Source organism: Cervus canadensis, chromosome 13 (genome assembly GCF_019320065.1).
Source record: "Cervus canadensis isolate Bull #8, Minnesota chromosome 13, ASM1932006v1, whole genome shotgun sequence".
NCBI lineage: Eukaryota > Metazoa > Chordata > Mammalia > Artiodactyla > Cervidae > Cervus > Cervus canadensis.
This window is the reverse complement of record NC_057398.1, coordinates 43,624,214-43,648,578: the sequence shown is the minus strand read 5'-3', so window position 1 is coordinate 43,648,578 and position 24,365 is coordinate 43,624,214. Positions and strand designations below refer to the sequence as shown.

At 39.9% G+C, this 24,365-nt stretch overlaps 1 protein-coding gene across 5 annotated transcripts in view; it reads left to right on the top strand.

The window, feature by feature from the left end:
• Positions 1 to 24,365, top strand: part of RGS7 (regulator of G protein signaling 7) — a 458,444-nt gene that overhangs the window by 181,950 nt on the left and 252,129 nt on the right. Inside the window, exon 2 of one of the 5 annotated variants that reach the window (XM_043485430.1) lies at positions 21,992 to 22,154. The exons of the other annotated variants lie outside the window; for them this stretch is intronic. The gene's annotated coding sequence lies outside the window, so the exon portion shown is untranslated. The remainder of the gene's footprint in view (positions 1 to 21,991; positions 22,155 to 24,365) is intronic. 5 annotated transcript variants of the gene reach the window in all.

The window sequence follows — 24,365 nt, the reverse complement described above, 5'->3', positions numbered from 1 at the left end:
TATTTTAGAGAAGAAAACAGAAGGCAATGATAGCAGAGTTTCTACTCAAAATCCCACAATACTTAAAGGAGAAAGAATCAGTCTACTCTTTAATCTTGAGCACTGAGCCATTATTTCCTTTTCCAGTGGCAGCAATTCAGTGAACCTTCCATTTGAGTAGAGTTTTATGGACAACTAACTGCTTCTGTTAATTGATCTAGAGGACCGAGATATAAAAATTTTGCAAAACATTTTTACTTGAACACTTCACTTGATTTTTTGGTGAGTTTCATTAATGAACCCTTTTGAAAATGCCCATTGTAAAGCTCTTTGCCAGTACCTCTTATTTTATTACCAGCAGTTATCACAGCCTGAAGTTTTCTTCTTGTTCATTTGCTTATTTATTCTCTGTCCAGTTCAGTGTGGGCTGCATGAAGACAATGGTATTTTCTGTCTCATATTTCAGTGTCTGGAATATGTAGTTGCTTTATAAATATTCACTGAATGAACAATCAGATTTGTAGCTAGCTCTATGATATCAGTATGCAAACACATTTTTAAGTACTTTCTCTATTCCTGGCATAGTGGTAAGCAAAATATCTCATATGTGATTCTTAATTTCTAAAGGAGAAAAGCAGAGAAGGAAGGAAGGTAGGTAGGAGGAGAGAGAGAGGGGAAGGGAGAAAGAGATGGAAGGAAGGAAATGAGGGAAGAAAGGATGAAAGAAAGGAGGGAGAGGGAAGGAAAAAGAGAAAAAGGAAAGAAGGAGGGAAAAAGGAATGAATATCACAGTTCTGGAGGCTGGGGAGTGTGCAAGATCAAGATGCCAGTCAGTTTGTTTCCTGGTCTTGCAAATAGCTGTCTCCCTGGTTTGCAAATAGCTGCCTCACCCTCTGTTTTCACCTGGTCTTTCCTTAGAGTGTGCATGTGGAGATCTCTGTCTCTCTCACTCTTCCTTTTCTTATAAGTACACTAATTTCATAATAGGAACCTCAGCCTTTTGACTTTTGTTGTCCTTGTTCAGCCGCTGAGTCTTGTCTGACTCTTTGCGACCCTATGGACTGCAGCAACCCAGGCTTCCCTGTCCTTCACTATCTCCTGGAGTTTGCTCAAACTCATGTCCATTGAGTTGGTGATGCCATCCAACCATCTCATCCCCGTTCACCCTCTTCTCCTCCTGCCCTCAATCTTTCCCAGCATCAGGATCTTTTCCAGTGAGTCAGCTCTTTGCAGGGAGGAGGCAATGGCAACCCACTCCAGTACTCTTGCCTGGAGAATCCCAAGGATGGGGGAGCCTGGGGGGGCTGCTGTCTATGAGGTCTCACAGAGTTGGACACGACTGAAGCAACTTAGCAGCAGCGGAGCTTCAGCATCAGTCCTTCCCATGAATATTCAGAGTTGCTTTCCTTTAGGATTGATTGGTTAGATCTCCTTGTTGTCCAGGAGACTCTCAAGAGTCTTCTCCAGCATCACAGTTTGAAGGCATCAATTTTTTGTTGCTCAGCCTTCTTTATGGTCCAGCTCTTACATCTATACATGACTACTGGAAGAACCATAGCTTTGACTATACAGACCTTTTGTTGGCAGTGATGTCTCTGCTTTTTAGTACGCTGTCAATTTTGTCATAGGTTTTCTTCCAAGGAGCAAGTGTCTTTTAATTTCCTGTCTGCAGTCCCTGTCTACAGTGATTTTGGAGTCCAAGAAAATAAAATCTGTCACTGTTTCCTCTTTTTTCCCCATCTACTTTGACCTTATGTAACTTGAATTACTTCTCAAAAGTTTTATTTCTAAGTACTATCATATTGGGGGTTAAAACTTCAATACATAAATTGAGGGTGGGAGATGCATTCAGTTTACAAAGGAAGGAAAAAAGAAAGAATATGAATGAAGGCATAAAGGAGGTCATTTGAGATAGCATGAAGTGTTATGGAAAAAAATTAGGTTAAACCATGTAATATGACTGGAGAATTGTTAAATTGGATGGTCACATGGCCTCTCCAAAGAGGTGACATTTATTTAAGATTGACATGTGTAGGTGAGCAAGAAGAGAATTCCAAGCAGAGTGGTAGGTAGTCCAGTGTTCTGAGGAGGAAATAGCTCAGTGTATTTGAAGAACTGAAGGTCAATGGGGTAAGCATGGTAGGTGAAAAGATGGTGACAAGGAATAAGGTTAGTCACATTGGTGGGAGTTCCCTAAAACATAGATATGTAAATCATAGTTAAGAAGTTCTAATTTATGCAGAGTATGGGAAACCAATGAGAAGTTTTTAGAAGAGTGAAACCCTCTGATTAGATTTTGTCAAAGTTCACTCTTTCCATCATGAGACAAATGGATTATAACTCAGTAAAAGTGGCAACAGGAGACTATTTAAAAAGGTATTGTATTAGTTCTTGACATAATAATGATATGTGGGACCAGGGTGGTTTTAATGAGGATGGGGAGTCAACTAAATTTGATAATAGATTAGACGTGGGGCTTAAATGCAAAAAAGGGACATTACTACTTAGTTTTGGCTTGAGCAATGAGCTTCACAGCTGTGAGAAAAGTCGAGTGTCTTGAAAACTTCCTCCACAGTTCTGTTCACCCAAACTGGGAATTATCAAGACCCATTACCTCTTGTTATCATTACTGGTACCTTATAATCCTTTTTGGGGGCTTCTCTGGTGTCTTAGTGGTGAACAGTTTGCCTGCCAAGCAGGAGATGTGGGTTTGATCTCTGGGTTGGAAAGATCTTCTGGAGAAGGAAATGGCAACCCACTCCAATAGTCTTACCTGGAGAATTTCATGGACAGTGGAGCCTGGTGGGCTACAGTCCATGGGTCGCAAAAGAGTTGGACACGACTTGGCAACTGAAAAACAACAATAATCCTTTTTTAGGAGTTTCTTCAAAGTTAGAATCAGGAAGTGTTCAAGATAACGAGTTTCCATTTTTCTCCATTAGCTAATTATTTAATGAATTAGCAAAAAAAGTTCAAAAATAATGATTAGCATGAATGTAGGGGCCTATCTATGGATTCTGTTATTGATCCTTGAATTTAAGACTATAGATAGAATGAGCTAAATCTATTAATAATTAATTTCACTTTTGTATACCTATATGTGTATACATACAGTATGCCTATATATGTATGTGGATATTATTTGAAACTCAGCACTTCCGAGAGCAAGATGTTTAAATAAGGCATTTAAGAGCCCTCAATTGGAGCATTTTATTATTGATACTGTTTAAATATGTTTTCTGTTTTACAGCTTATGTATTGTTACTCTGTGAAAAGCCAATTTAAAACATTAATGAAAACCACAGAATTTTCCGCCATTAACATTTCTTTTAATATATTCACTATTTTTTTTTTTTTTTGTAGCAGATGGGAAGAAGAAAAAAAAGCAAAAAGGCAATTAAGACAATAGTCTCTTCTCTTTTGTTGATACATCTACTAACTTTTAAAGAGAGCTCCCTAAATTGGATTCTTTCATTTTTAAATATTTCTGTTCTAAATTGGCAGACACCACAATTGTTAGCTTTTTAGAGAGAAAGAAAGAGTGCTGTAATTACCTTGATTTGATTTTTTTGCCTAATGAATGTCTCCCTTATTCACCAAGAAAACTGTACAGTACCCATTTCACATTTATGATGTGTGCTGTGTATTTTAAGACTTTGCATATCACACCTGTCCCCACCCCTTCCCATGGACTATAGGATAAAGAACATTCTGGAACTTCACAGGCAATCACAATGCTTAACCTTTTCTTCTTCAGAGTTCTCTTTCTGTGGGATCCTTTCCATTTTAACCAGTTATCCTCTTCTGTTATTTGTTAACTCTGATTCTTGAGCTCCCTTCTTTGTGTGGTTTCTAAGAGTATTTTACCCCATATCATTCTATCCCTCCCCCTTCACACATGTTTAAGTTATTCCATTATTTTAAGGTTCATTTTTTCTGATCCCTGCAAACATTTTATCTGTTTTCTGTCCCTATATTTTTTATCTTTTCCAGAATATTTTTATACATTGTCTTTTCCAGAATATTTTATACCTTTTATACAGAGTAATATTGTATGAAGTCTTTTGAATCTAGCTTATTACACTTAATATAACATTTCAAATTCAACTATGGTATTGCCAGGTATTAATGTTCTATTTTTATTGAAAAGTCATAGTTTATTTCATGGATGCATTATTGCTTATTTAACCATGAGATTAAAGGTATTTGGGTTGAAATTATGAATAAATCCTCTATGAACTTCATAAACAGGTTTTTGAGTTGAGCATAAAAATTTGAAGGGTAGGTAGAAATGGCTTAATATCTGCTTTGTAACATTTTTATTATCCTGTTGGTATTTGTTAAGGTTTATAGTGAGGGGCATTTTGTATCCCCGATGTTGATGATTTGTATCTTCTCTCTTTTACTTTTTATCAAACTGGCTAAATATTTATCAATAGTTTAGTTTTTTTTCATGAACGAACCTTTGATTTTATCTATTGTTTTTCTGTCTTCAGTTCCACTGGTTTCTTTTCGTAACTGTCATTTTCTTTCTTCTGTTTATTTTGGTTTTAGTTTGCTCTTATTTCCCTAATTTTTAAGATGGAAAACTATTTTAAAATTTTAGTGTTTAATGCTATGAATTTTCCTCTAAGCAGTCTTGAATGCATCCCATCATGTTTGATATTATTGTGTTTTCATTTTCATTCAATTAGGAATCCTTTCTGTTTTCCATTGTGACTTCTTTTTTGGTTCATGGCTATTTAGAGGCATGTTTTTAAATTTCAAAACATCTGGGGATTTTCCAGTTTCTTTTTGTTGTTAAGTTCTATTAAGTTTAATTCTATTATAATGAGAATTTGCAAGATTTTAATTTTTATGATTTCTTAAGTTTTGTTTCATGGATCAGATTATGGTTCAGCTTGGTGGATGTCCCAATGCACTTTAAAAGAATGTGTGTATTCTGCTGTTGGATTGAATATTCTATAAATATCAATTGGTAAATTTGGTACCATGGTTGAGGTCTCCTGTTTCTTCACCTTTCCTGTCTGTTCTGTTGATTGCAAAAAGTCTTGAAATATTGAACTATAGTTGTGACTTTGTTTCTTTCAGTTCTATCAGTTTTTGCTTCATGAATTTTGAAGCTCTGTTTTTATGTGATCATGGAGATTTCATATTAAAATAGGATGAACAAGTAGAATCAATTATTGTTGTTCAATTACTCAGTCCTGTCCTACTCTTTGCATCCCCATGGATTGCAGCACGCCAGGCTTCCCTGTTTTTCACCATCTCACAGAGTTTGCCCAAACTCATGTCCATTGAGTTGGTCATGCTGTCCAACAGCCTTATCCTATGTTATCCCCTTCTCTTCCTGCCTTCAATCTTTCTTTCCCACCATCAGGGTCTTTTCTAATGAGTCAGCTCTTCACAGTAGGTGGCCACAGAATTGGAGCTTGAGCTTCAGCATCAGTCCTTCCAATGAATGTTAAGTGTTGATTTCCTTTAGGATTAACTGGTTTGACCTCCTTGCTGTCCAAGGGACTCTCAAGAGTCTTCTCCAACACCACAGTTTGAAGCATCAATTCTTCTGTGCTCAGCTTTTTTTTTATTGTCCAGCTCTCACATCCATACATGACAACTGGAAAAAACATAGCTTTTATTATATGGACCTTTGTTGGCAAAGTAATGTCACTGCTTTTTAATATGCTGTCTAGGTTGGTCATGGCTTTTCTTCCAAGGAACAAGTGTCTTTTAATTTCATGGCTGCAGTCACCATCTGCAGTGATTTTGGAACCCAAGAAAATAAAGTCTCTCACTGTTTCTATTGTTTCCCCATCTATTTGCTATGAAGTGGAAACAATGGAATTCTTTATTTCTCTTTAAGAAGTTACTTAAAAGGAGAAGGAGAATCATGGCCATGCATAGATCATGTAGGCACAGTTTTTGTTGTTGTTGTTCTGTTCTTTAGATTACGTGGTGGTTCTGAGACTTTAAGTTAAAAATCCTAAATGATTGTAAACCCACATCTGTGTATACTTCATGGGTAACTTCAGAAATGTAAAAGGATACATTTAACTTTCTTTGGTTTTTCCTTATGTACTTATGTGAGAGCCCAATCTCCTATAAAAATGCACCTCTGCAATATTTTTTCTCCTTTTTTCTACATGAAAATGTTCAAATTAAAAGTTACTTTCTTCTTAGTAGATTAATCTGAACTTACACTTCTTTTCAATTATGTCTATATCATGGCACTTGAAAATATATTATATCTGATAGCTGCCTTCCAAGAATAACTTAGCTATCTGTTTATCCATTGCTTTTCATAGCAACCTGACATGTGCTTAGGTCAGTAGGAGTTGTTTCTAAATTAAATAGGTATAAAAATAGCTATAAAAATGAATATATTCTATCATCTTCAACAAAGCAGCTAGGTAATTTATTTTTTTCTTGGCTCCTGACATCACAGTAATTGTGGACTCATGATCCTTAGTAGAATGTGGTGGTTGGTGGTGGTTTAGTTGCTAAGTCATGTCCAACGCTTGGATTGTAGCCTACTAAGGCTACTCTATCCATGAAATTCTCCAGGCAAGAATACTGGAGTGAGTTGCCATTCCATTCTCCAGGGGATCTTCCCACCCAGGAATTGAACCTTGTCTCCTGCGTCTCCTACATTGGCAGGTAGATTCTTGACCACTGAGCCACCTGGAAAGCCCTTTAGTTGAATACTTCACTCAACACATTTTTAATTTTTTTACTCAATGTATTTCTTGATTAACAAACCAGAGCTGTTTATGTTAGCTATTAAGTGACTTTACTTTTTTATTAATAATATAATCCTCTTTTTGTGTGTTGATTGATGCAAAGTTGCCTCATCCTTACTTGTAATACCCAGAGGTGAATTTCACTCCATTTCCCACCCTCTTCTGCTGTGTCCATCTGGCTTCTACTAAGTAACGATCCCTTCTTTTAGCTACCTGGTTCTTTTTCCTGATAGTGATACCACAGATGTTTTTTGGTCTGAAGATGCCTAAGGGATTCTCTGATGTCATTCTTGTGCCAAGGCCATACAGAAGTAGGGAGAATGCTCCTCTCTCATTACTCTTCCATTTTTTCCACATGGCTCCCATGTGGTTTGCAAATGTTTTTCTATATATAACCTCTCTTTCCCAATCTCTTACTAGAATTCAGACAGGAATATATGGGAAGACCGGGCTGGATGACAAATCTGAACTCGTAAAATTAGTCTTCCTCTTTACAAATTATCTTTGCACTTGACCCAGCTTGACTTCTTCCTGAGAGTGAATTATTTCCTCAGGAAAATTTTCAGTACCATCTATAGATAGACTGATTATAGGCCTGACCCATCTATCTACCACACATACATAGATTACTTTTTTCCAGTTGTCATCACAGTTGTGATAAATGAAGAATGATTTATTGTGCTTTGAACATCTACAGGGCCTATTTAGCCATCTGCAACAGGATAAGCCAGACGAGAAAGGTTCTACTCCTGTCTGGTGAGATAGAGCAAACCGTGGCTGAGCTGAACCTTTTTCAGGTGCTGACAGTAGAAATCAAGTACCAAAGATAGACACACACTGAAATCACTCTGCAGTCATTGTTGCAAAGAAATAATTAGTAATAGAGATTTCTCGAAAAGGTAGTGTAATAGGGACATGTGTGAAGTCCAAGGACTGAGAGCTAAGACATAGTCAGCTTGTCTATCTAAGCAGGAAGGCAAGTCATATTTGGGTGGTCTCTAATAGGGAGAAGGACCAGCCCTCAGAATTAGTTCTGAATCTGGGCTTCAGGGTTTAGTGAGTACATGGCAGTTGTAAATTTCACAGACAAATGTAGAGGAAGGAACAGTGGTTTCCCTGCTGCTACACATACATAACCTCCCCTACTACTGACATCCCACACTGGAGAGGTTGTCAATAGTGAGACAACCTGGAATAACAGGCAGGTTTGGCCTTGGAATACAAAATGAAGCAGGGCAAAGGCTAATGGAGTTTTGCCAAGAGAATGCACTGGTCATAGTAAACACCCTCTTCCAACAACGCAAGAGACAACTTCTCATCCAAGAAATGGACATCACCAGATGGCCAATACCAAAATCAGATTGATTATATTCTTTGCAGCCGAAGATGAAGAAGCTTTATACAGTTAGCAAAGATAAGACCAGGAACTGTCTGTGGCTCATATCATGAGCTCCTTATTGCAAAATGCAGACTTAAATCGAAGAAAGTAGGGAAAACCACTAGGCCATCCAGGTATGACCTAAATCAGATCCCTTACAATTATACAGTGGAAGTGACAAATAGATTCAAGGGATTAGATCTGACAGAGTGCGTGAAGAACTATGGAAGGAGGCTCATAACATTGTACAGGAGGCAGTAATCAAATCATCCCCAGAAAAAGAAATGCAAAAAGACAAAGTGATTGTCTGAGAAGGTCTTAAAAATAGTTTTGAAAGAACAGCATGTATATTATCTATGGTGAAACAGATCACCAGCCCAGGTGGGATGCATGAGACAAGTGCTCAGGCCTGGTGCACTGGGAAGACCCAGAGGAATCGGGTGGAGAGGGAGGTGGGAGGGGGGATCAGGATGGGGAATACGTGTAACTCTATGGCTGATTCATATCAATGTATGACAAAACCCACTGAAATGTTGTGAAGTAATTAGCCTCCAACTAATAAAAAAAAAAAAAGAAAAAAAAATAGCTGAGAAAAGAAGAGAAGTGAAAGGCAAAGGAGAAAAGGAAAGATATACCCACCTGAATGCAGAGTTCCAAAGAATAGCAAGGAGAGATAAGAAAGCCTTCCTAAGTGATCAGTGCAAAGAAATAGAGGAAAACAATAGAATGGGAAAGACTAGAGATCTCTTCAAGAAAATTAGAAATACCAAGGGAATATTTCAGGTAAAGATGGGCACAGTAAAGGACAGAAATTGTATGGACCTAACAGAAGCAAAAGATATTAAGAAGAGATGGCAAGAAACACAGAAGAAATATACAAAAAATATCTTCATAACCCAGATAACCACGATGGTGTAATCACTTACCTAGAGCCAGACATTCTGGAGTGCAAGGTCAAGTGGGCCTTAGGAAGCATCACTATGAATAAAGCTAGTGGAGCTGATAGAGTTCCAGCTGAGCTATTTCAAATCCTAAAAGATGATTCTGTTAAAGTGCTAAGTCAACATGCCAGCAGATTTGGAAAACTCAGCAGTGGCTGCAGGACTGGAAAAGGCCAGTTTTCATTCCAGTCCCAACAAAAGATAGTGCCAAAGAATGTTCAAACTACCACAGAGTTGCACTCATTTCACATGCTAGCAATGTAATGCTAAAATTCTCCAAGCTAGACTTTAACAGTACATGAACTGAGAACTTCCAGATGTTCAAGCTGGATTTTAAAAAGGCAGAGGAACCAGAGATCTAATTGCTACCATCCTTTGAATCTTAGAAAAAGCAAGAGAATTCTATTAAAACAGCTACTTCTGCTTCATTGACTATGCTAAAGTCTTTGTGTAGATCTCAACAAACTGGAAAATTCTGAAAGAAATGAAAATACCAGACCACCTTACCTGCCTCCTGAGAAATGTCAATGCAGGTCAAGAAGCTACAGTTAGAACCAGACATGAAACAACAGACTGGTTCCAAATTGTAAAAGGAGTATGTCAAGGCTATATATTGTCACCCTGCTTACTTATGCAGACTACATCATGCAAAATGCCAGGCTGTGTGAAGCACAAGCTGGTATCAAGATTGCTGGGAGAAATATCAATAACCTCAGATATGCAGATGACACAACCACTTATGGCAGAAAGTGAAGAAGAACTAACGAGTCTATTGATGAAAGTGAAAGAGAGAGTGAAAAAGTTGGCTTAAAACTCAACATTCAGAAAACAAATATCATGGCATCTGGTCCCATCACTTCATGGTGAATAGATGGGGAAACAATGGAAGCAGTGACAGACTTTATTTTCTTGGGTTCCAAAATCACTGCAGATAGTACTGCAGCCATAAAGTTAAAAGACACTTGCTCCTTGGAAGAAAAGCTATTGACGTCTTATTACAAAGCAGAGACATTGCTTTGCTGACAAAGGACTGTCTAATCAAAGCTATGCTTTTTCCATTAGTTAGGTATGGATATAAGAATTGGATAATAAAGAAGTCTGAGCACCAAAGAATTGGTGCTTTTGAACTGTGGTGTTGAGAGGACTCTTGAGAGTCCCTTGGACTGCAAGGAGATCCAGCCAGTGGATCCTAAAGGAGATCAGTTCCAAACATTCTTTGGAAGGACTGATGCTGAATCTGAAGCTCCAATACTTTGGTCACTTGATGCGAAGAACTGACTCATTAGAAAAGATCCTGATGCTGGGAAAGATTGAAGGCAGGAGGAGAAGGGGACGAAAGAGAATGAGATAGCTGGATAGCATCACTGACTCAATGGATATGAGTTTCAGCAAGCTCTGGGAGATGATGAAGAACAGGGAAGCCTGGTGTGTTGCAGTCCATGTTGTCGCAAAGAGTCAGATAAGACTGAGCGACTGAAGTGTCTGACTGAGCAACTGAACAACAGTAATAACTAGAGTGGTGTGTTTGTTACAGCTGATAAACCTACACTGACATAGCATTACCACCCAAAGTCTGTAGTTTACATTAGAGTTCACTCTTGTTATTGTATATGAGTTTGGACAAATGTATAATAACATGTATCTACCACTATAGCATCATGCAGAATAATTTCATGGCCTGAAAAATTTTCTGTATTCTTCCTATTCTTCCCTCTACCCTCTAGCCTCTGAAAACCACTGATCTTTTTAATGTTTCCATGGTTTTGTCTTTTCCAGATTGTCATAGAGTTGGAATCATATGGTATGTATCCTTTCCTTTAGTTCAGCTCAATCGCTCAGTTGTGTCCGACTCTTTGCGACCCATGAATCACAGCATGCCAGGCCTCCCTGTCCATTACCAACTCCCGGAGTTTACCCAAACTCATGCCCATCGAGTCGGTGATGCCATCCAGCCATCTCATCCTCTGTCGTCCCCTTCTCCTCCCGCCCCCAATCCCTCCCAGCATCAGGGTCTTTTCAGATGAGTCAACTCTCTGCATAATGTGGCCAAAGTATTGGAATTTCAGCTTCAGCATCAGTCCTTCCAATGAACACCCAGGACTGATCTCCTTTAGGATGGACTGGTTGGATCTCCTTGCAGTCCAAGGGACTCTCAAGAGTCTTCTCCAACACCACAATTCAAAAGCATCAGTTCTTCGGCACTCAGCTTTCTTCACAGTCCAACTCTCAAATCCATACATGACCACTGGAAAAACCATAGCCTTGACCAGATGGACCTTTGTTGGCAAAGTAATGTCTCTGCTTTTTAATATGCTGTCTAGGTTGGTCATAACTTTCCTTCCAAGGAGTACACGTCTTTTAATTTCATGGCTGCAGTCACTATCTGTAGTGATTTTGGAGCCCAAAAAAATAAAGTCTGACACTGTTCCACTGTTTCCCCATCTATTTCCCCTGAAGTGATGGGACCAGATGCCATGATCTTTGTTTTCTGAATGTTGAGCTTTAAGCCAACTTTTTCACTCTCCTCTTTCACTTTCATCAAGAAGCTTTTTAGTTCCTCTTCACTTTCTGCCATAAGGGTGGTATCATCTGCATATCTGAGGTTATTGATATTTCTCCCGGCAGTCTTGACTCCGGCTTGTGCTTCTTCCAGCCCAGCGTTTCTCATGATGTACTCTGCATATAAGTTAAATAAGCAGGGTGACAATATACAGCCTTGACGTACTCCTTTTCCTATTTGGAACCAGTCTGTTGTTCCATGCCCAGTTCTAAATGTTGCTTCCTGACCTGCATATAGGTTTCTCAAGAGGCAGGTCAGGTGGTCTGGTATTCCCATGTCTTTCAGAATTTTCTACAGTTTATTGTGATCCACACAGTCAAAGGCTTTGGTATAGTCAATAAAGCAGAAATAGATGTTTTTCTGGAATTCCCTTGCTTTTTCAATGATCCAACAGATGTTGGCAATTTGATCTCTGGTTCCTCTGCCTATTCTAAAACCAGCTTGAACATCTGGAAGTTCACGGTGCACGTATTGCTGAAGCCTGGCTCGGAGAATTTTGAGCATTACTTTACTAGTGTGTGAGATGAGTGCAATTGTGCGGTAGTTTGAGCATTCTTTGGCATTGCCTTTCTTAGGGATTGGAATGAAAACTGACCTTTTCCAGCCCTGTGGCCACTGCTGAATTTTCCAAATTTGATGGCATATTGTTACAAGCATTTTAGATTCCAGTGATACTGTTCTCCCCAGTTTATAGATGAGAAAATAACAGTGAAAGCTGTGTGACTTGCCTAGGATCACACAGAAGAAGTAAGTGGCTGTGTGTCCAACTTCAGAGCTGGGGAGAGCTCCAGACTGCCTTCCTCCTGCTGACCTGTTTTGGTAGCAAAGTCAGGAATCCCCAAGCCCCTTGACTCTTGATCTATTGCTCTTTCTACCGTGCCATTTTGTTTCTCAAATAAGGTGTTATTGTAATACAAGAGAAGGGCTTCCCTGCTGACTTAGGGGTAAAGAATCTGCAGTGCAGGAGATGCAGGAGACACAGATTCGATCCCTGGGTTGGGAAAATTCCCTGGAGCAAGGCATGGCAGCCCACTCTAGTATTATTGCCTGGAGAATCCCATGGGCAGAGGAGCCTGGCAGGCTACAGTTCATGTGATCATAAAGAGCTGAACGGGACTGAAACGACTGAGCACACATGCACTCCTAATACAAGAGAGGGGCTTCCCAGGCGGCTCAGTGCTAAAAGTATCAGCTTGCCGAGCAAGAGGTGCAGCTGCAATTCCTGGGTCAGGAAGATCCCTTGGAAAAGGAAATGGCAACCCACTCTAGTATTGCCTGGGAAATCCCACGGACAGAGGAGCCTGGCGGGCTACACTCTATGGGGTTGCAAAGAGTAGGACACGACTTAGCAACTGAACCACCACCCCCACCACATAATACAAGAGTAATTGTAGGGGTGGAAACCTTATTCTCTGCTTGGAAACACAGGCCCACATGCAGGCTGTGTCCTCGAGATCTCTTTCTCAGCATTACATTTCCTCATGGTTGCCATGCAACAAGAAACATGCGTCAAGGTGTGTTTCTTATATATGATGCTCTGGGACTGATAATTTTTATTTTAGGGGAGAACAAGACACACATACGCACACACTTTACTGTGTTCCTGTGTTTACCACATTCAACTAAAGATTCTTATCCACCTTATATTTGAATCACACTGAAGAATGGGATGACTATTAATTATAAAGGACCTCACATTTGTAATTTTTCTATTATTGCAATGTTATATTTTTATTTAACATTTCATAAAGTGAAAGACATGTACCTAAATAGATTTTAGAATTCCAAAAGGCCTGGAAATGTACTCTATATTCCTTTTTTTTTTTGTTTGTTTATTTTTATTAGTTGGAGGCTAATTACTTTACAATATTGTAGTGGGTTTTGTCATACATTTACATGAATCAGCCATGGAGTTATATGTATTCCCCATCCTGATCCCCCCTCCCATGTCCCTCTCTACCCTATCCCTCTGGGTCTTCCCAGTGCACCAGGCCCGAGCACTTGTCTCATGCATCCAACCTGGGCTGGTTGGATAATATACATGTTTCAATGCTGTTCTCTCGAATCATCCCACCCTCGCCTTCTCCCACAGAGTCCAAAAGTCTGTTCTGTACATCTGTGTCTCTTTTTCTGTCTTGCATATAGGGTTATCTAAATTCCATATATATGTGTTAGTATACTGTAATGGTCTTTATTTTTCTGGCTTACTTCACTCTGTATAATGGGCTCCAGTTTCATCCATCTGATTAGAACTGATTCAAATGAATTCAATGGCTGAGTAATATTCCATGGTGTGTATGTACCACAGCTTCCTTATCCATTCGTCTGCTGATGGGCATCTAGGTTGCTTCTATGTCCTGGCTATTATAAACAGTGCTGCGATGAACATTGGGGTGCACCTGTCTCTTTCAGATCTGGTTTCCTCGGTGTGTATGCCCAGAAGTGGGATTGCTGGGTCATTCTATATTCCTTTGTATCCCTCATAGTGCCTATCAAAGTGCTTCATGTGAGTATGGTTTAATATAGATTTTCCAATTAACCTGTCCCCAAAACCAAACTGTGCTATTTGCACACCTTTTAGCAGAAACTCTTGGTGAATTTCTTCTTGGGTGTCCACATACTGTGATCTTATATTCTTCCGGAATTTGGTGGAGAATTGGAATAAGATGCTTTTTAGATCAACTGTGTATCAATAGATTCTATAATTGGCTGTGAGGGAAACTGTAGGTGAGTGCTGTCCATCTGAACCTGTGTGGCAGTGAATCGTGTGCTTGTGGAGATTTATTATGCACCAATATTATGAATAATGGAAGGCTTTGGAGCTACACTGGTGTTTACCTGTTTACACAGGACTTTGCTCAGTTGTCACTACCTCATTTCAGTATGCCAAATGGGAGTGCTAATCATCTTTTACTTGCTCTAATTTGGTGCTGCAGTGACTCAGAATAAGTGATTGATGATTAAATTATCTATCAACTGGAGTTTTTGAGAATCTACAAGGTATTTGACATTTGTTAAATTCCAGGACTTTATCTATGAACACATCAGGCTTGTTCCCACCCTCATAGATCTAACAGTTCAGTAGAAATGTATTCAGTTTGCACGTGTCTTTAGGCTGAGCTAAAATATTATAGGCATCTTTAAAATTCTACACAGTGAGAACTGAAGATATATAGCACAGTTTGGTATATATCTTGGTATATAGAGCACAGATTGATATATATCAGTCTTACAGTAGGATCTAAAACTGATGCATGAAAGATGAATGGAAGTGATAATGAATAAAAGTTTATATTTATTCCAAACATCTGGTGTGAGTAAATGTATTCAGTTTTACCTGGATTCTCATGTCATATCAGTAAAACCTAAGATGCATTCTTTAGAAACTATATCCACAAGAAATATGATATATTTCGCGAGGTTTGACACTGTCTTATCTTATGCAGCATATCAACTTCATTATACACTATTGCCCACATCCTCCTTGAAATACCTTTTTCTATGACTTCTGTCTCTCATATTCCTTTGGTTTTCCTCCTATTGCAGTGGTCCTTGATGGCTATTCACCCTCTACCAGCCTCCAGATGCTCAACTCCCAGGCGTTGATATTGGGCACTCTTCTCATCTCTATGATTCAGTTCAGTTCACTTCTTCAGTCTCTCAGTCATGTCCGACTCTTTGCAACCCCATGAACCGCAGCACGCCAGGCCTCCCTGTCCATCAGGAACTCCTGGAGCAATATCAGTAACCTCAGATATCTCTATGATTAGTCTTCCCTAAGTGATCACAGCTTGTCCCACAGCTTTAAATCCATCCAAATACTGATAATTCCCAAATTTGTGTCTCTTAGTCTCAATAACATCCTAGCCTCTTGACTTATGTATACAACTACCTTTTTCACATCTCCCATCTAATTACTAGTAGATGTCTCAACTGTAATGCAACTAAATTGAATCTCTGGATTTCCCCCTTGTTCATTCGCTAAGTCTTGTCCGACTCTTTCAACTCCACAGACTGCAGCGTTGCCAGGCCTCCCTGTTCCTCACCATCTCCCAGAGTTTTCCCAGGTTCCTGTCCATTGAGTCAGTGATGCTATCCAACCATCTCATCCTCTCCTGCCCTCTTCTCCTTTTGCCTTCAGTCTTTTCCAGCATCTGGGTCTTTTCCAGTGAATTAATTTTTCCCATCAGGTGGCCAAAGTATTTGAGCTTCCAGCTTCAGCATTAGTTCTTCCAGTGGGTATTTAGGGTTGATTTCCTTTAGGATTGACTGGTTTGATTGAAGTAAATTGAACCTCTGGATTTCCCCCTACCCTTCCCCTTTCCTCCAGTTTTCCCAGTCTCAGTAAATGCCACATCCATCTAGGTAGTTGCTTAGGCACTTAAGAATAAGACCTAGGATTTGGCTTTGTTCTCTTTTTCTCCTCATTCTTACCCCATTCTCACCAAGAACCAAGCCCCAATCTCATCAAGCCTGCTGGCTTGATCTCCAAAATATGTCTGTCTTCTGTTCATTCCTCTACCTCCCCACTGCCACCCTCAGTCCAAGCTAGTATTGATTTTCACCTGAACTTCGGCAGTAGCCATGTAACTATTTTATCTCAGAATTTGCTTTCCTGCAGTCCATTTTGCACTCAGCATTCAGAGTGCATGAAGTTATTTAAATAGTGTTATTTGTCCTGAAAGGACATTCCCTTGTTCAAACTTTTCCAGTAGCTTTCTATATTCACAATAAAACCCAAATTCAGAAACATGTCCACAGATGATCTGGCCAGCATGAACCTCTCTGACCTCCTTTTCCAGTGTGTTCCCCATCCATTTTTATGCTTTAGGTTCATGAGCATTCTTTGTTTTCATTGAACATGCCGTATGCATTCTTGTCAGAAGACCCTTAGATCTGCTACTTCCCTCTGTGTTTGATGCCCTCCTCTGGCTCTTGACTTTTTACCACTCTGGTTTCTGCTCATTCATTGCTTCTTCAGACAGGTCTCCCTTGGCCAGCTCTATGAAGTAGCCTTTCACTCACTTTGTGATGTGATCTGATTTTCTTTCTTTCACAGCCTGTTTCATTATCTCGTTACTGACTGTGACAGGCATCTTTATCCCCACACCTGAATGTAAGCTCGCTGAAGACATGTGCTTTTTCAATTGTTTCTTGTTCTCTCCTAGTCAGTCAGACTACCCATCAAGCCCTCAGGAAGTACTGTTTGCATAAATCCCTCAGCTCTGTGCATAGCCTCAAAGTCCTGTTCAGTTTGGTGAGGTGGTACTATGTCAACTTGATACATCGCCGTATTTAGAACTCGAAAGGCCAAGTTGCATAGGATCCTATTGCTGGACGGTTTCTCATGCCTAATCCCAGTATTTCCCAGAGGAGGGAATCAGCACAACAGAATACCAGAGGATCCTGCCATGTGACTTCACTCTCCAGGATTTCCCTCAAGATGTAAAGACTTCAGAGTAGGGTTTATTTTTCCTTATAAGGTTAATATTCTTGTTGCTGTTCAGTCACTGTCATGGGTCTGACTGTTTGCAACCCTAAAGAATTGATGCTTTTGAACTGTGGTGTTGGAGAAGACTCTTGAGAGTCCCTTGGACTGCAGGGAGAGCCAACCAGTCCATCCTAGAGGAGATCAGTCCTGGGTGTTCATTGGAAGGACTGATGCTGAAGCTGAAGCTCCAATACTTTGGCCACCTGATGCGAAGAGCTGACTCATTTGAAAAAACCCTGATGCTGGGAAAGATTGAGGGCAGGAGGAGAAGGGGACGACAGAGGATGAGATGGTTGGATGTCAACATCGACTCAATGGACATGGGTTTGGGTAGACTCTGGGAGTTGGTGATGGACAGGAAGGTCTGGCGTGCTGTGGTTCATGGGGTCGCAAAGAGTCAGACACGACTGAGCGACTGAACTGGAACTGGAGCCGTACTGCAGCACACCAGGCTTCCTTGTCCTTCACCATCAGTAATGCTATTATCGGGCTGTGCTGTGCCAAGTCACTTCAGTCATGTCCAACACTTTGTGACCCCATGGATGTAGCCCACCAGGCTCCTCTGTCCATGGGATTCTCCAGGCAAGAACCTAGAGTGGGTTGCCATGCCCTCCTGTTGGGGGATCTTCCCAACCCAGGGATTGAACCTGCATCTCTTATGTCTCTTGGATTGGCAGGTGAGTTCTTTACCGCTACCACCTGGGAAGAGGAGTATTATTGTGAGTCATAATCTAGAGCTCACAATACACTTTAATGGGGAGACTTGAGAGTTTATGAGCTTTAATTACCCCAAATGCAGCTGCATTTTACCTTTATCTAAAATATAAGCTCCCGGTCCATGTTTCCTGTCCCAGTGGTTGTGTATAATTCTCAGACCTTCATTTACTACTCCTGGGTTTAGGATCCTTCAGTTCAGTTCAGTACAGTCGCTCAGTCATGTCCAACTCTTTGTGATGCCATGGATTGCAGCACGCCAGACTTCCCCGTCCATCGCATCAGTGGAGCCTACTCAAACTCATGTCCATCGCATCAGTGATGCCATTCAACCATCTCATCCACTGTTGCCCCCTTCTCCTTTTGCCTTCAGTCTTTCCCAACATCAGGGTCTTTTCCAATGAGTCAGTTCTTTGCATCAGGTGGCCAAATTATTGGAGTTTCACCTTCAGCATCAGTCCTTCCAATGAATACTCAGGGCTGATTTCCTTTAGGATGGACAGGTTGGATCTCCCTGCAGTCCAAGGTACTCTCAAGAATATTCTCCAACACCACAGTTCAAAAGCATTAATTCTTCAGTGCTCAGCGTTCCTTTTAGTCCAACTCTCACATAAATACATGACTACTGGAAAAACCATAGCCTTAACCTTTGTTGGCAAAGTAATGTCTCTGCTTTTTAATATGCTGTCTAGGTTGGTCATAGATTTTCTTCCAGGGAGCAAGTGTCTTTGAATTTCATGGCTGCAGTCACCATCTGCAGTGATTTTGGAGCCCCGAAAAATAAAGTCTATCACTGTTTCCATTGTTTCCCCATCTATTTGCCATGAAGTGATGGGACCAGATGCCATGATCTTAGTTTTCTGAATATTGAGTTTTAAGCCAACTTTTACACTCTCCTATTTCACTTTCATCAAGAGTGAAAGTTCTTCGCTTTCTGCTGTGAGTGGTGTCATCTGCGTATCTGAGGTTATTGAGGATCATTAACCAATTAGAAAAATTCTTCTGACTTCTAGGTAAGTAGTGTTCTTCTAGAGAGTAAAATGAATGCTTGGAAGATATTGACACAGAAATAAAGTCCTTTAGATGAGTGTACAAACAAGTGAACAATCTAATAGCCCATATTTTGAAACAGTGTCCCAGGCAGCTTTGGTCTTCCCAAAGCTCAGCTCTGAACCTAACCCTGATAGAAATCTTTCAAAGCTTTCCATTGCTGACACATCCTATTTTAGGATAATGCTCAAGGACTTCTGATTTCAGCCATGACTCCCCCTCACTACCGTATCTCCCATGTCTTTCCTTCATAGGATGGCAGAATATCAAAGGGAAGCCGGGGTCCAGTTGCTGGTGTGTCTGCCTTGTCTCAGCTCTTCTTCCTTTGACATCTAATCTTCCCTTGTTTAAATTTATTGAAGTTTAATCCTTTTTGCCTCCTTTGTCATGGATTCCTCCCACCACATGGCCTGATACACTTCTCTCTTTTAAATCTCACATTTCTCAGCTACTCTCCTAGATATTAGACTTATCACATTCTGGCTACCTTTCTGGCTTTGATGCAGATGTTCACTTTCTTTCCTAGTCTGCAAGCACCTTACAATCTTGCAGGTCTGTGAAGATCCATAAGCCTTGCACAAAAGCATGGTCTTCCCTCTGAGAGGACATCTTCCACACATGTGGCATCCTGGGGGGTTATTCATGGAGCAGTGAGTGAAAAAGTGATACTCAGAGAGTTACATGAGTTCCCCCACAAACTGGGGGCTGACTGAAGCCACGCTGCTGTGACATCCCATTCTGCTCTCTCCTGCGTGCGTGCTCAGTCGCTCAGATGTGTCCGACTCTTTGTGACCCCCATGGACTGTAGCCAGCCAGGCTCCTCTGTCCATGGAATTTTTCAGGCAAGAATACAGGAGTGAGTTGCCATTTCCTACTGCAGAGGATCTTCCTGACCCAGGGATCGAACCCGTGTCTCTTGCCTCTCCTGCGTTTGCAGGAGGATTCTTTACCACTGCGCCACCTGGGCAGCCCCTGGTAACCATATGAAAGTAGTGATGAATCTTCCATGCTGCTAATGTGTAACAGGAGACAAAGATGCCTTCTGTTTCTCAGGTATCTTTCTTTTGATATTTTCTGTGAATTGAAGTCTAGAAACACATGGGAGATAATTTCCCTTTCAAATATTCTAAAAAAGAGCTCCATTATTTGTTTTCCAATATTCATAGAGCTACAGACAGAGTGCTTTTCCTACTGATCACCAAGTGTAGAGGAAAAGAAAGCAGTTGCCCTGGTATAAGCACTTTCCCACTTAATTTTTAAAAATAGCTCAAGATTGTAATGTGCTTTAGCTTTGGGTCCACCACTAAGATGCTAGACTTCCCAAGTGGCTCAGTGTTAAAGAAGCCTTCTACCGATGCAGGAGATGCAGGTTCGATCCCTGGGTCGGGAAGATCCATAGAGGAGGAAATGGCAACCCACCCCAGTATTCTTGCCTGGAAAATTCCGTGGACATGACTGAAGTGACTGAGCATGCACGCATGCATGCTAACTAGCTGGTTCCTGATAAAATGGGAATTAGTAATAGTCTCACCTGAAAGAGTTTTAAGGATTAATGAAAATACTTCATACAAAGGACTCAGCCTGGTGTCTGGCGAAGAGGATGATTGAGATATTAAAAATAAAAGTTTCCCTTGGGTGTGCCATGCAACACTTTGAGTTTTCATTAGCATTAATAGCTCACTCTAATTCTGTGGATCTGAACCAATGCAGTTCTTACTGGAACAGAAGAAATCAGCCTCTCACAAATTTGTACTTTGTGTGAAGTAAAGATTTACATTTCTAAAATTGCCTCTTGCTTTCTGACTCTGGTTTTAACACATAGAAACTGCTTTTGTGGACAATAAGTGGTGGAATGCTTCCATGATAGATTTTCAATTCTTTCAATGTGGTACTTCAAGCAATGCTCAAAGTTAACCATTTTATTTAAAAATTGGGTTGTGTCTTATTAATTTCTTCGGATCACTAAAATTGTTGGTAAATTCCTCAGGATTGATAAAAGAGGGCCGTGAGCTCCTATTTTTCTTTACTTCCCTTCAGCAGACCTCAAGGTGGGTGGTAAGTGAATATACGAAGTCAGTGCACTTAGAAATAAATTTGTATTTTTAAATGGCCAAACTCTCCCTACACTGTGGTGTTAGGTAAAACTGACTCAGAAACATGAGTAGTATTTCCTCTCTTGTCCTTCCTCCAGGGTAAGTCTGAGTAAATATATTCTGAGTAAACTAGAAGGATGGGAATATGGACTCGTTTCTCAGTACTGGCTCAAGCTGCATCTCTTTCTGTAAAACTAAAGTATCATCTGGCTTGACTGGTAGGAGAGCAGAAGTGGTGATTGGGTGGATGGGTAGTTGGGAGGCAAAAATCGGTAATTATTAGATTACCATAGAAAGAGCTAACTTAGAGCCACGTAACCACTTTTCTCTCAGGCAAGTCAACCATACTTTCTATATGCATTGAAATAAAAACTTCTGGCTGTTAAATTTCTAAAACATGTTGATATACATTATGATGTTTGATATTCATAACAACTCTGTGACCAAGGTAAGTCAGGCATCTTTATTTATGTATACAGAAAAGGAAAGAAAGGGTCAGGCAATCAAAGTATCAGAGTTCACTGGAAGAAGCTCACTAGAACAGAGGCTTAAGTATGGAATCCAGAGGCTGTGGTTCAAATCCTAAATCTGCCCCATGTAAATGGTGACTCTGCCAAAGGATGTAAAACCTCTGACTCTTAGCTAATGAGTCTAAAAAATGATTATAACTGACATTATGTATGACTTATTACAGGGGACATAAGTTGGAAGCTCCGTTAAAGATATGAAGATGGTCTAATAATCTCTAAGGAAAAAAAATTTGCATTGGCTTATTTATGCTTCTCTTTCAAGGACCAAAAAGTTATGCCAGGAAAATTCCTTGGCTCCCTTTTACTGCAAAAATGTGGTAGAAAGAAGGCCTGATTGTCATGTATCCTTCAAGTTGCTTGCCTTTTTGCTCTTTAAAGGAGCATTGCGAATTTTGGGGGGGAAAAAAAAAAAAGTGCAGTTACTGGTAAATAATCTCCACTGTTTATTGCATTCTTTCTGAACTTTAGAAATAAGATTTCCTTTCCTGCTGATTTTGTTCTTTTCCACTTGACAGAAACAGATGACTCATTTCTCCAGGTTTGAGGACGGCAACGATTTAATGTTTTCAAAGTCATCAGCAAATTAACTGACATCAAAATCAAGGCTGAGTTTAGACGCAAAATCAGATTACTTTGTCCTTGGATTGTCAGTTCAAAGTCTGGTGAATTCTTTCTAATGTGAGTCCAACTTACTGTTCACAAAGCATTAAAGTATGCTGTGTGTGTGTGTGTGTGTGTGTGTGTGCGCACATATACTCAGTCGTGTCTGACTCTGCGACTCCATCGGCTCCTCTATCCATGGAATTTTCCAGGCAAGAATACTGGAGTAGTTTGCCATTTTCTTTTCCAGGGAATCTTCTTGACCCAGGGATCAAACCTGTGCCTCTTGCATCTCCTGCATGGCAGGCAAGTTCTTTACCAGCTGAGCCACCACTATGGACAGGACCTTAATTTTAGTCAGTAGTTTATAATGTACAGTCCAGCAAATCTATCCTATTCTTTGCCCTAGTCTTCTGGTTAAGTATTGGATTTTGAGATACTGTTTTTTCTTTTTTTTCTTTACTATGAGTAAATGTAATTATTTCAAATCCTGGATTTGAAATAATATTTCAAATAAAAATATTTTTGTTTTACCATTTTATCTTTATGTTTTGCAATTTCCTTATCAAAGTCAAAGTGTTAATTCCCCCAAAAGCATAGCTAGTGATGACAGCAAAGATTATAGTGTCTAGACTGCTATAGAAGCTGTGCTTTTTAAAAAAAATAATGTGGCAAAATCAGAAACAGAAGACAAAACCAACAAGTATCTTAGCAGCACAGAAGTGACTGTATAAACAATAGGTTCATTGGAAAAGCAGTTTCTAAAATATGATGAGTCCTGGTAGAGAAATCCTAGTTTGCTAAAGGCTCACCTGAGTATAATCAGTTAGGTTAACCTTTCTGTCACATAATTTTCCACTTGTCAAATTGTGAAGATGATGCAGTTTTTTTCCTTTCTGGGTTGTTAATTGGGATATTTCAAGAGTAGCACAAACACTAAATTTACAGTTTTAAAAGAAATACATCGAATAAAGAAACCTGTAGTCAATCCCTTTGCGACGGATGGATTAACTTTGATTTCTTTGCACTACTGTACTGAGTGATTAAGAAAACATTGCAAAAGTGTTCTAATTAACTAATTATCTAATAAACATAGACAAAGCCGGAATTGTTTCTATTTACTGTACCTATTTCTCTCATGGATTAGGTACAGCAATAGTCTGGTTTTCAAAATATCACATATGTTAAGATACTCGCACATTCTTAACTCAATGACAGGTACTAGAAAGTGATTTAAAAACCTCTAGAACTCACTTATTATAAAACTGAGCTTTGGAGGAATTTTGAATCATATCGTACTATAATTGTAGATTTACATTTATATTTCAGATTTCTGACATTTTATTTTGTGGAACTATTGGTCATATTAATGTTCAATAAATTTGTGTTAAATGAATGAATGAATGGATCTCTGAAAGAACATTTATAGGAGTTAAAAGAACTAATTGCATGCTTGCTAAGTCACCTCAGTTGTGTCCAACTCTTTGTGACCCTATGGACCCCACCAGGCTCCTCTGTCCATGGGATTCTTCAGGCAAGAATACTGGAGTGGGTTACCATATCCTCCTCCAGGGGATCTTTCTGACCCAGGGTTCGAACCCAAGTTTCTTATGCCTCCTGCGTTGGCAGGTGGGTTCTTTACCACTAGTGCCACCTGGAAAGCCCTAAAAGAACTGAGTAATGACTCAGTAATGACTTAAGATTGTATGGCTGTGTCTCAGCTAAATTGTAAGCACAGTGGGACTGATATCTGATTTATGGGATTATAGTGAGAAATGAAAGAAAACCACTGATAATTATTTAAATGTAATATGATGCTTTATTTAGTGTGGTAACATTTAATTTATCCAACATTGGGAAAATGATATGTTTGGTGAATAAAATTTCTAAGCATTTACCAATTTAGTTCAGTTCAGTTGCTCAGTCATGTCCGACTCTTTGCGACCCCATGGACTGCAGCACGCCAGGCTTCACTGTCCTTCACCAACTCCCAGAGCTTGCTCAAACTCATGTCCATGGAGTTGGTGATGCCATCTAACCATCTCATCCTCTGTTGTCCCCTTCTTCTCTTGCCTTCAATCTTTCCCAGCATTGGGGTCTTTGCTAATGAGTCAGCTCTTCACATCAGGTGGCCAAAGTATTGGAGTCTAAGCTTCAGGATCAGTCCTTCCAGTGAATATTCAGGACTGATTTCCTTTAGGATTGACTGGTTTGTTCTCCTTGCAGAGACTCTCAAAAGTCTTCTCCAGTACCGCAGTTCAAAAGCATCAGTTCTTTGGTGCTCAGCTT